General features: G+C 34.9%; 1 pseudogene; it reads right to left on the bottom strand.

The window, feature by feature from the left end:
• Positions 1–1740: 1740 nt before the first annotated feature.
• LOC124103822 (receptor-binding cancer antigen expressed on SiSo cells-like) lies at positions 1741–2856 on the bottom strand (annotated as a pseudogene).
• Positions 2857–13611: the final 10755 nt, after the last annotated feature.

The raw sequence follows: 13611 nt of genomic DNA, 5'->3' as shown, positions 1-13611 counted from the left end.
AGTGGTATGTCCCAGAACTGTCTTGTCTTGGATTACCTGCATGTTTTCCAAAAACCTTGTTAAGTAGTGTCAGGTTAGTAGCATGTCATTTCTCGAGGTGGCAGTATTTGTACCCTGGAAATCAGTGAACTTTGCAAATCAGAACTTTTTTTTTTTTTCATGGAAGAACTTGTGAAACATCTCTTGCCTACTAAAAGGGGGATGACAGTGTGTTTACTACAGAGTTTATGATATTCACTGGAATATCATAGGAAGTAGGGCTTGATGAAAATTAAATTACTACATTTCTGACACACTTGCATTGTTTTTTGTCCTAAAATTCATATTTACTACATTCTATTGAGTATCTCATTGCTTCCTAGATGACAGTTATAGGCCAAGACATTATAAACCATATCCTATAGATTATAACATCATAAGCCATTTTCTTTTAATTATTATTTGATGTTGTAAATAAAATGCTGTTTCCAAGAGCTCATCTATAAGTACATTAAAATTGCTATGTAAAAATAAGGCAGATAAACACAAACAACAAAAACACAATAAATATACAATAGCACCAACTCTTATTTTTTAAATTCCTAAAAAACTATGTTCTGTTCTGACTGTTTTTCCATGTAGGCTAGGTTAGTTAAGGCTTTTGAACAATTGGTTCACTATTTTGTATTGAAGGAAAAAAAAATTCCCACTCACCTTTGAAATAGCCCTGTAACAAAATTGGGTAACGTTTAGTATCATAGGCTTTAGAAATTTATTGAGGTTTATATGATCTGTGTCAAGATAGTGCATTGTGAGTTGGCATGTGAAGCCTCAATAATAGATCCTGAAAAGGAGTACTTTCTACAGTGAATTTTTCAATGATCTTTTGCCTCCTGCCTCATTAACATTAACCCACTTCTCATCTAAAAGTGCAAGTGTCTTTTGGTGAAAATTTCCTTGATGCTTTTTAAACAATAATTTCCCCAAATTTCAACATTATGCCTAGAAGTTTTTTTTCCTTAAAATTATTAGACTCCTTTTTTCTACTAGTGAAAATATCTCTATTTATTTTTATTTTTATTTTTTTGCTGTTGATGTATCAGTATGAACATTTTATTAGTTCTTTTTAGTTATATGTGACATTAGAGTCAATTTTGACACATTTGTACACACATGGAGTACATCTTATTCTAATTAGGATCCCAGTCTGTGGCTAACAATCTCAATTTATACTTAACTATATTTCATGATAAATAAAATTCTTACATTAAATATAACTTTCTTAAAAGACCAGATCATCAAATTCCTTAATGCTCCATCAAACATAAACAACACTAATTCAAATAGAGAAAATGTGTGCCAGCACCAGCTTTTGATAATAAAAATAAGTTGAAGCCCTAGAGTTTGTCTAATTTAGGTCAGATAACAATAGAATCAAAGAATATTAAAATTATTTATTCTATAGCTATGCATATTTAAGGAAAGAATAATGGCAGAATTCTTTGACATCATAAATGAATTATACCCATTTATTTAGCTTGAAACACAAGCTGGAGAAGTATTGCTATATTCCATTGGTAGTAATTTCTTAGCAAATAATTGTCTTATATTTGGAGCACGTTGAAGAAAATGTCTCATAAGTCTTTTGTGCTTTTCAATCTCACTCATTAAAGGTACTTTGGAAGAACCCTGGTGTCCTGGATGGTCTGATGAATGCTCTGAATTAAGCACTGTGTTTGCATTCTAAAAATACTCTCTGATCTATACAAATGGTGTGTACTTTATGGAGTTCAGATTTCTCCTGGCATCATGACATTTGGAGAATATTTGTTTTGAGCGTCTCATAAGGATTTTGTTTTGCTCCCTCTTCATTAGCCTCTGTGCTTCCTTTAGCCTCTGTGCTTCCTTTTCCATTTTCTTTCTTTGTGATTCTGCTGTTTTCTTTTCTCTGTTATTTTCTGCTGCCTCAGGACTTCTGCTTGCCAGGCTATATTGTCTTGTTGCTCTTATTCCCCTGCATTGGTATTTTCTTGCCAGGTATCTAAGTTACCTAATTCAGAAGACTGATGAATAAAAGTGTGATGGTTTAGATTAGATGTCTCCCCAAAGGCTCATGTGAGAAACAGTGCAAGAACATTTAGAGTTGAAATGATTGGGTTATGAGAGCCTTAATCTAATCAGGCATTAATCCCCTGATAGGGATTAACTGGGTGGTAACTATAGGCAGGTGGGGTGTGGCTGGAGGAGGTGGGTCCCTGGGGGTACGTTTTTGGAATATATATTGTGTGAGCTGAGCTTAGCTCTCTCTCTCCTTCCTGGTGCCAAGTTCCCAGCTGTTTTTCTCTACCACACACTTTCACTGTGATGTTCTGCCTCACCTCCAGCCCAAAGGAATGGAGTCAGCCATCTGTGGACTGAGACTTCTGAAACCATGAGCCTCCAAATAAACATTTCCTCCTTAAAATTATTCTCATCAGGTCTTTTTGTCACAGCAGTATAAAAGCTGACTAAAGCCAACAGGCATATCTTGTGTAGCTGCTAATGTATACAAGAAACCTGTGCTACTATCGGGGATGCCCAAATTTAAAAGTTTTCTTAATAATGATTTTCTGAGTTTCCCTATACTTGATGTCATGTTTTTAAAATAGTCAGGTTCTATTTGTTCCAAAGTATTCTGTTGGGTTGCCACATTCCCTCTTTCAATCTTTACAAGCCTACTCTTTCACGTCTGTTTAAGAACTGACCGTAGATGGCAAAAGTATTTGGTCTCCACTTAATATCCTTCCTCTGTCATTTGCATATTAATCTCTTTAGGAAAAAAAATACTGTTGCTAGACAGGTATGAACCTTAAATACCCCAAACTGAGTGATGGCCATGGTGGGAATCAAAACCTAAAATTGGTTGATGGGGGAAACAAATCATACTCACTGCACAGATGAGAAGAACATGAGTGTTTTCATGTTACACAGCTTCATGCCTTCTGTACTGCATTATGTGAAACATTTTAAGGTGCTGTAGGTGGATGCCTGGTGGGCTTGTTGTAGGGACAGACGTGGCAAGACACCAAAGATAGCAGGAAACAGTTTTATTTGGCTGCAACCAGGTTCAGAGAGCACAGCTTTTGTTGTAATCAATCAATCCCCTGAACCCTGAGTTCAGGTAGTTTCATCAGAGTTTTATATCCAGCATGTAAGGGGAGGGGCTCAAAGGTTCACAGTCTGCCGAAGTTCACATAAAAGCAGCTTTTTCTTTCATTGTTTTGGGCAAGTTAACCCTTCAAGGACAACACCTGAAAAGGGGAGAGCTTTTTCTCCCCTCTTTCCTCCCCCTGCCAGCTGTTACCATGAAGCCCAATTGGTAACTTATCTTAAAATTGTAGACATCTCTGTGAAGCCCAGCTCAAGGCCAGAGGCCTTGTTTGTTCATTTCTACAAACTACTATACTGGATACATGTTTGTGAGAAACTAGTAAGGGGGTGTTCAGCACCTGGAGTGATGATTTTTTCCTGGCCAGTGGCCAAGTAAAACAGGGCGACATGAAAATAGGAAGTTTATCTACATTGAACTCTTTTGCAGAGACTCTTTTGCTGACAGTCCTAAAATCAGCCATGGTGAAGATTTCTGGAGAAGCCCAGTTAAGACTTTTCTGTGGAGAAAGGGGGTGCCACTTCAGGATGAGATTTGCATTGTGGAAAAAGCAAACTTGAGAGGTGTGAGTCATGTAGAGGGAGGGCAAAATTTCCTACCAAGAGGGAAAAAATTTTAAGACTAGGGGTTTTCTGGGCTGGTGCCTCACAAGCTGGTCTCCCAAGGATGGGCTACATGTACCTGTACTTAACCATTTTGAAAATAAGTATGTTTTTGGAATCAACTCCTAGTTCAATGGTTTGTTTAATTTAATCATAAATTCATGCGGTGGAATGACTCTCTGATTTGTGAATCAATTTATCGAGTTTTCCTTTTCATTTTTAGACATATATCTTCTCCTAACTTAGATAGTCAGAAGCCCTTTGGCCAGTCTCCACAAACTTTAAATTTCCTTACATTTGTTTTCTCTGTCTCTTGCTCTGACTCTTCTGTTTGTTTTTACTTGAAATTTATAAGAATAAATGGCAGATATGATATCCTTTACCCCAAATTCTTCAAGGAATTTTTTAAGTATATACATTCTCTTACATAATCAGAGTACAATTATGGGAAACGGAAATTAACATTGATGCAATACTATTATCTGACTTATAAACCTTATCCATATTTGCTAATTGCTAATTGTCCCATTAATGACCTCTTTGTTTTTTTGGTTAAAGAATGCACTGCATTAGTTACCATGTCCTTTTTCATTTAAAATCTGTGTGATTCTGTTTTGCATGTTATTGACACTTTAAAGAACACAGGACAGTTGTGTAGAATGCTCTCTTGAGTTTGTCTCATACTTTCCTACCACTATTGACTCTATTGGCTCAAATCAACTTATTTAGTTATATACCAGCTGGTTAATGTCATAAAGTGATCATATAAAAATGTTTGAAAACAATTACCAGGGTCTTATTTGTTTAGGATAAATCATAAGTCACCTATACCAACACAAAATCTTACCAGCAGTGTGTGAAAGTACCTGTGTTCCTATGTCAAAGTTAACAATGTATTGATAGATTTTATAATTGTTTATTTAGGAAGAGAAACAATATCTCATTGTTGTAATGTATAGTATTTAGGAAAATTGAACTGAACCATTACTACTTTTTCTTACTTTATTATTCAGCTGCTTATAACCATCATCTATCATTTGCATATTCATTTTTAATGACTGAATGTGAACATTACATGTAAGTATTATAAATATTTGAAATATTTTTAAACTCCAGATTTGTAGCTAAGAGATGTACATTTCCCATTAATAAAGAAAAATAGTACAAGGAAATTAGCACTACAACAAATGACAGGAAAACTAAAGTGAGAAACAGCATAAAAAACCTGGAACATCAAAGTAGCTGATACTGTGATTTTTTTTTTCCTCAATGTACATGAATGGGTTAAGGATACTTGGATTTAGTTTTCAAATATTTAAATTAGGTTTTGTGCTATTGTAAGAGATACTCTTAAAACTGAATGAGTGAAACAAGGTTAGAAAAGAATGGACAAGGACATGGCAGGCACCTGCAAACAGTGTTGTTCTTGTTTAGGACTCAGGCAAAGAGTGTTAAATAAAACAATTAGATGTGCTGACCACTAATGTAATTTGTATCAAATAAATGAGTATACGCCTTTCGGTGTAAATAACACATTATATATAGAAAGCACAATTACAACTATGATAAAATTAGTCAAAGCATAAATATAATTGGAAATTTTAATATAGCTTTTATTTCTGACTAATTAAATGGTCAAAAATAAAACATGGGAATAAAGACACTGAATAATGTAATTAAATTTGCTAAATATAAAAATGTTTATTCATAATATACAGATTTTATTTTATTATTATTTATTGTTTATATATAACAGTGGAATGCATTACAATTCTTGTTACATACATAGAACTCCAATTTTCATATACATAGTAAACACTCACACCTATTTGTGTCTTCATACGTGTACTTTGGATAATAATGATCATCACATTCCACCACCATTAATTATCCCATGCCCCCTCTCTTCCCCTCCCACCCCTGTGCCCCATTTAGAGTTCATCTATTCCTTACATGCTCCCTGTCCATATCCCACTATGAATCAGCCTCCTTATATAAGAGAAAACATTTAGTATTTTGGGATTGGCTAACTTCACTTGACATTATCTTCTCTAACTCTATCCATTTACCTGCAAATGCCATGATTTTATTCTTTTTTATTGCTGAGTAATATTCCATTGTGTATATATGCCACATTTTTTTTATCCATTCATCTATTAAAGGGTATCTAGGTTGTTTCCACATTTTAGCTATCATGATTGTGCTGCTATAAACATTGTTGTGGCTGTGTCCCTGTAGTATGTTGTTTTTAAGTCCTTTAGGTATAGACCAAGGAGAGGGATAGCTGGGTCAAATGGTGGTTCCATTCCCAATTTTCCAGGAAATCTCCATACTGCTTTCCATATTGACTGCACCAATTTGCAGTACCACCAGCAGTGTATGAGTGTACGTTTTCCTCCACATCCTCACCAACACTTATTGTTGTTTGTATGCATAATAGCTGCCATTCTGACTGGAGTGAGATAAAATCTTAAACTGGAACAACACAGGGATGCTCTCTTTCACCACTTCTATTTAACATAGTTCTTGAAACACTGACTAGATCAATTAGAAGAAAGAAATTAATGGGATATATATAGGAAAAGAAGAACTCAAATTGGCACTATTTGCTGATGATATGATTCTATACCTGGAAGACTCTAAAAGTTTCACTGAAAAACTTCTAGAACTAGTAAATGAATTCAGCAAAGTAGCAGGATATAAAATCAACACCCATAAATCAAAGGCATTTCTATATAACAGTGACAAATCCTCAGAAAGGGAAATGAGGAAAACTACCCCATTCTCAATAGCCACAACATAGAGATTTTATAATTTTTATGGGATATTTATAAAGATTGATTATAAATTAAACTATACAGAAAACCCTGAAGACAGCACCAACCTGAAAATTTTTTGATTAAAATGATGCAAAGTAGCAATTAGCTGTGAAGAAATAAAAAAAAAGGAATGCTTTTTTTTCTTCTTTAAATTAACCTGGCAGAAAAGTGAAAACCAAAACTACAGTTAATACTATTTTTGAAAAAATGATTGGGAATACTCCTTGTATTAACAGAAATAAACCCAATAAAACAGGAAGAGGGGATTCTGACAAAAGATACAAATTAATGAAATAGAAAATTAACCCATAAAATATATGATCAATAAACAGTATTTATTTTTGGGGGGGATATATAAATTATTATCTGACAAAACAAATTAAAATAGAAAGAAAGCATACTTGCAGACTATTAATAATGAAAACTGGCTAAAACCCCAATGACAGAGGAGGTGAAAATATAGACCAACTATGTCAAATAATTACTTGAAACTCTTAAAGATGACTTCAGTGTACAGAAATAAATGACTATTAAAATAAAAAAAAAATCAAAAGTAAATAATGATAGACTAAAAAGAAGAAAGAAGCCTATTATTTAGTGTGTTTAATACTTGCTATTTTTATACTTAAATACTGGCAGTGCTAATTTTTGAGAACAATTTAGAAATATTTTAAACCCTTATATAACTGAAAGCACTTCAATTCAGAAATTTCTCTTTTAAGAATTTATTCTTAGAAAATGATCAAATGAGTTTTTAAACGACCACTCATGGATGGTTTTAATAGTTATTTTTGCTCACTTTTGTGAGGTTGTTTACCTCCCTAGGAACAATTTACCCTATGACAGGGGTAAAGAATTTATGATGGTATCTCAATATAATAAAGATATTTATAGGAAGACAAAAGCTAACATTATACAGAATAGAGAAAAGCTGAAATAATTTTCTCTAATATTTGGAATAAGATAAGCATATCTACTTTAATACTTTTCATTCAACATAGTTCTAGAAGTCCTAGCTAGAGTTGAAGGCAAACAAACAAACAACAACAAAAGAAAACAAACCAAAACAAAGTCATAAATAAAGAAATAAGAAATAAAAAAACATCCAAATTGGGAAAAATGAAGCCAAAATGTCAGCTTGTAGATGACATGGTCTCATATATAGGACATTCCTAAAACTCCAGACCCAAACTGTTAGAAGTGACAAAAGAATTCAGCATTTAAGATGGCAGAATGGAGCAGGTCACTTTCCTGGCTGCTCCATGGCAGGAAGCCAAGAAAGCAGACAAGCAGCTTCTCAGCAAGGTGGATGAGTGAAAAAAGTGGGGGAGGGAACTTAACTTTTTACTGGAATTCAATACTGGACACTCAAAGCAGATTGGGGCCTCAGGAGATTGGATATAATAAAATAAGAAAGTAATCTGGCACCACAGCTGCTGTCGTGGCCAGAGGCACCAGCCAGAGCAGTTCCTCTGTGAGCACAGAGGAGGGATAAGGGAATTAAAATAATCCACATTTTTAGGAAGAATGAGTTGCATCTGGATACAGAGAGTTGAGAGATCTAAGACACGGCCCAACTAAACTGAAAGGTGCCCTACCCAATAGCCTTGTATGGGAAAGAAACCGCATCGGGAGGCATGTGAAGTACAGAGGAAGGAATCATTTTGCAGCCACAGAGCAGGGATTGTCAACTGGGAAAGTGGAGTTCTACAAACCCAAGTGTGACCTGAAACACAGGGGCAGCAAACCCACACTGCATGATATACAGTGTGCCTAAGTGACCAGGAATAAATCAAATGTGGAACAAGGTTTACACAGGAACAACTGGTCTCCAAAACGCACTGGGCTTGTCCCCTCCCCCTCTAATCTGGCTGCTTGTAGGACTGGCTGGGAAAGACACCCCTGCCAGCAATTTGAAAGGGCCGGGGCAGGAGAGACAGACTAGAGTCAGAGACTAGGAAACTTGCGGTCCACAGCCAATATACTGAACTAAAAATTGTCTCTTCTACCACATATGTGGACCCAGGGGAGATCCTGAGATGTAGTCTTCCAGCATAACCTGGCAATGCCAGGCCCTGGAGGTGAGCTGATTTAGAACATTCAGACCAATTGGTATCCAGTGAAGAACCTGGAGTCTAGCTAAGCCTGAAGCATGGAGCCTAGCTAAGCCTACCCCTGCCCCCCCCCCCAGGAGTTCTGCCTATAGGATTTACCTCTCTCACCCTAGCAACCCCATCCTGAGGGTGGAGCAAGTATCATACTCCAGACATCCCCATCTGACTGCTGAGAAGGGAAGCTGAGAATCTTTTGAACTCCAACTGAAACTATTTAACTTTTCATTGAGAGCTTTTGGTCTTCTTATTTTCCTTTTCTCTACTTAATTGTGATCTGGATCATTCATGGATATTTATACATATTCATATTTTTCTTTTCTCATTTCTAGCATTTTTGAAATCAGTTATTTTTAATGGATCAGGGTTTTTTTTGAGAAATAGGAATTTTGACTATTATGTTTCAGTTTTGTTTTGTATTCTTTTAATTTTTATTTAAAAAATGTTTACTTTATATAAATATTTTTATTTCAATTATCCATTTTACTGCAATCTCTTTCTCTATTTTCTTCTGCTAACAGCCAATCTCTATTATTTTGTCTTTCATTCTTTCTTTAATTTTATTACTTCTGTCCTCTCTCCTCCTGCATTTATTACTTCTATCTTCTCTCCTACTTCATAATCATCACATTCTATATTACTTTTGTTCTCTCTCTGTCCATCATATGAAATTGTAAACCACTTTGCAAACTTACTGTTTTTATTGTAGGTAGTAACTGATCATACAATTTTCTTTTTTTCTAAACATTTATTTTTTAGTTATAGGTGGACACTATATCTTTATTTTACCATTATGTGGTGCTGAGGATCGAACCCAGTGCCTCAAGCATGTCAGGCAAATGCTCTACCTAGGAGCCACAACCCCAGCCCACTGATCGCACAATTTCTGTTCACTGTGACAACATTGCAAACAGCATAGCAGGAACTATTTGGTTTACTGCTATATATCGTTTGCATTGGTTGTTGTTATTAGTTGTTTCCCCCTAAATGGTGAGATACTGGGAAAACTTCAGGGACACAGTAAGTCCACAGGGTAGAAATTCTCCTGCCTCACATCCATACTGTTAGAGGGGCAGACACACAAACAACATGAAAAAATAATGGAACAGATCACCCCAAACAAACCAAGATACTTCAATAATAGAATCTATCATCACCACAGTGGAAGAAATGTCAGAGAAAGAGTTTTGAATATACATAGTTAAATTAACCTGTGAGGTAAAGGAAAATGTAAGAAGTGACATGAGAGAAAAAATACAGGAAGTGATCAGCTGGGGTTGTGGCTCAATGGTACAGTGCTCACCTTGCATGCATGAGGCACTGGGTTTGATCCTATAGCACCACATAAAAATAAAACAAAGATATTGTGTCCACCTAAAACTAAAAAAAAAATAAATGTTAAAAAAATACAGGAAGTGAAAGATCACTTCAATAAAGAAAATCAAGCAGAAATCCTTGAAATAAAAGAATCAATAAGCCAAATTCAAAATGCAATGGGAAGCATCACCAAGAGATCAGAACACTTGGAAGACTATGTGTGTGTGTGTGTGTGTGTGTGTGTGTATTACACACTAAAAATAATCACAGAATTAAATGTGGGAAATACATCTAAAGAGACATTTCTCAAAGTAAGACATGCACATCACCAAGAGGTATATGAAAAATGTTCAACACTATTAGATGTCAAGAGCAGTTAATAAATAATTGCTTTGAATTATGTGAAATCTAGACAGTGAGGTGGGCTTTTGGGAACCCTGTGGTGTGAGGGTGCCAGGGAAACACGTGCCTATTTGCAGTGTGACTTCTGTTGATAGGCAAGTTGTGTGCTTGCATTGGAATCCATAGTTTAAAAGCCTTGATCTCAAACCCCAGCTGACTAGATGTAGAAGAGATGGGCATAACCTGCTGAGCCCCAACCATATATTTTTTTTCAACTTCATTCTGTTTACCTTAGGAATTTTTTCACACTGAAACCCTTTAATGCCCAGACCTTTATTCCCCTTGTTAGATCCAGTCTCCATCCAAGCTGGATCATCCCACTGTGCCCCTGCTTTTCACTTATTTCTGTGTCTTTGTCTTTATTTCTTAAATTTAACATACCTCTGATATTTCTAATCTGACTCACTGCCCTAGTTGGGGGAAACTGAGTAAACATCACGATAATTATCAGAAATTCAAATCAAAACTACCATAAGATATCACCTCAATCCCATAAAATGGCTGTTATCAAAAAGACTAAAGATAACAGGTGCTGGCAAAAATGTGGATAAAAGGGAAAACTTGCACCCTTTTTGGTGGGGATATAAATTAGTGAAGCCATTGTGTAAGACACTATGGAGGTTCCTCAGACCATTGAAGACAGAGCTACCGTAGGAGCCAGCAATCCCATGCCTGGGTATATTACTGAAGAAAATGAAATCAGTATGTTGATAAGACATCTGTCTTCCTATATTCATTGTAGCACTATTCATGTTAGCTGTTATGGTTTGGATCTAGACTATTCCCCCAAAGCTAATGTGTTGAAAGCTTGGCCCCCAAAGTGTAATGTTCAGAGGTGGAGCTTGGGAGTTGTGATTAGATAATGAAGGCTCTGACCTTGTCAGTGGATTCAACCTTTGATGGGTTCCTAACTGAAGGCATTATTGGGAGGTGGTGGAAACTGTAAAAGGTGGAACCTAGTTGGAGAAGATCACCAGGGACATGCCCAAGAAGGGTATTTCTTGCTTCTAGCCCCTTTATCTCTCTCTCTTAGCAGCTGTCATGAGGCAAGCAGGCCTTTTTCCTATGATGTTATGCATTACCTTAGGCCCAAAGCAATGGAGCCAGATAAACATGGATTGAAACCTCCAAAACTGTGAATTGAAACAAATTTTTTTTTTCTCCTTTGAGATGTTTTTCTCAGGCATTTTTTCAGAAACACAAAATTGATTAAGTCAATACAATAGTCAAGAAATGAAAATAACCTAAGTGTCCATCAACAGATGAATGGATAAACAAAATAGAATAATATTTAGACATAAAAAGAATGAAGTCCTGTCGTTTGTGACAACATGAATGGAATTGGAAATCATTATGGTAGTGAAATAAGCCATTCACAGAAAGACAATACCACACGATCTTATTTAACATGGAATCTAACAAATTTGATCTCATAGAAGTTGTGAGTAGAATGGTGATTACTAATGGACAAGGAGAGTAAGGTTGGGGAGGGATGAGAAAAGATCTATCAATGGACACTAAGTTATAGTAAAAAAGAAGTTCTGATGTACTGTTGCAAAGTAGGATGACTATACATAACAATAATTCACTGTACATTTCACAAAGCTAGAAGAAAATATTTCAAAAGCTTTCATCATAAAGAAATGGCAAATATTGGATAAATGTGTTATATGTGAGATAAATATACTTAATCTGATTTCAACATTAAGCAATGTATAAATGTGTTAAAACATTACATGGTACCTTATGAATATGAACAATATTTGCTTTTATGTATATGATAAAAATAAATTAAAAAAACAAAAATAGACCTTAGCTAAAAAAAACAAATTTATTGTACATAGATATGAAAATGTGCACATGATGTAACAACATCCTTCTGTAGTATTTCCCTGTCATTGTGCCCTCTGTATCTCCTGTTCTGTAAACTCAACACTTCTTTATGTATACTACTAAGAAATTTTTTTATTTAAAAACAAATAAACAACCTCCCCCATAAAACAAAAATCATGAACTATGTTTCTATTGTCCTAAATGCATATCTGTTAAGCCAATTTGTTCTAGCATTATTTCAGTCTTTTGTTTCCTTATTGATCATTTTTCTGGATATTCTTTCGAGCATTATAGGTAGGATATTGATGTCTCCTATTGTTGATTTTTTTCCTTTATGTCTGCCGCTTTTTGCATAATATATTTAGATGCTCTGTAGTCAAGTGCATATGTGTCTATGACTGCTACATTTTCCTAGTAGATTCACCCTTTTATCATTTATCTTTTGTGATGTTTTTTCTTTTATAATTATAGTCACATCTTCTCTTTTGGTGCCATTTTCTTAGAACAACTTTTTTTTCTCGCTTTGCTTTTAGTCGATGTGTGTTCTTCAGTGCAAAGTGAGGTTCATTTTTCTTTAAATATTTTTTTTTTACTTGTAGAGGGACACAATATATTTATTTATTTATGTGGTGCTGAGGATTGCACCCAGTGCCTCACATGTACTGGGGCAAGCACTCTACCATTGTGCTACAACTCCAGCCCTCAAAAGTGAGGGTCTTGTAGATAGTTTATAATTGGGTGTTATTTTTAACCCATTCAGCTCCTCTAAACATTTTGACTGGAGAGTTTAACATACTTATAAATTAATTATTGATGGATCAGGATCTACTATTGCCATTGTGTTAGTTGTTTTCTGTTACTCTTAGAGTTCATGTGTGTTTTCTTGTCTTGCTGTTTTTATTTATTTTTATTGATATGATTGTGTTTGATTTTCTTTTTTTTTTTTTTTTCATTTTGGTGCCAGAGATTGAACCCAGGGTTGCTCAACCACTGAGCCACATCTCCAGCCATTTTATATTTTTTTTTTTTTATTTTGAGACAGGGTCTTGCTAAGTAGATTAGGGCTTTACTTAGTTGCTGAGGCTGGTCTTAAACTTGTGATCCTCCTGCCTCAGCCTCTCTTTGTATTTTACTTTTGAGTGTCTTCTGTAGATATTATTTTTGTGATTACAAATATCTTGCATATTTAAAACATATCATGTAGTTGTAATAGTATTTTGAAATAGTAAATTACATACAAAAACTCTGATTCTCTCCCCAACATGTATTTTGCTGTAATTATAAATTAATATCTATTAATATGGCTTATGTTTTTACATATTTTTGGTTGTAGTAATTTTTAATATATATATATATATAACTTTTAAAGTAGAATTAAGTGACTTACCTATTGTTAAAGT

The sequence above is a fragment of the Marmota monax genome, unplaced genomic scaffold (genome assembly GCF_021218885.2).
Source record: "Marmota monax isolate L192 unplaced genomic scaffold, Marmota_monax_Labrador192_F-V1.1 WCK01_AAM20220418_F8-fsc00687, whole genome shotgun sequence".
In the NCBI taxonomy this organism is placed as follows: Eukaryota; Metazoa; Chordata; class Mammalia; order Rodentia; family Sciuridae; genus Marmota; species Marmota monax.
This window is presented reverse-complemented; position numbering and strand designations above follow the sequence as displayed.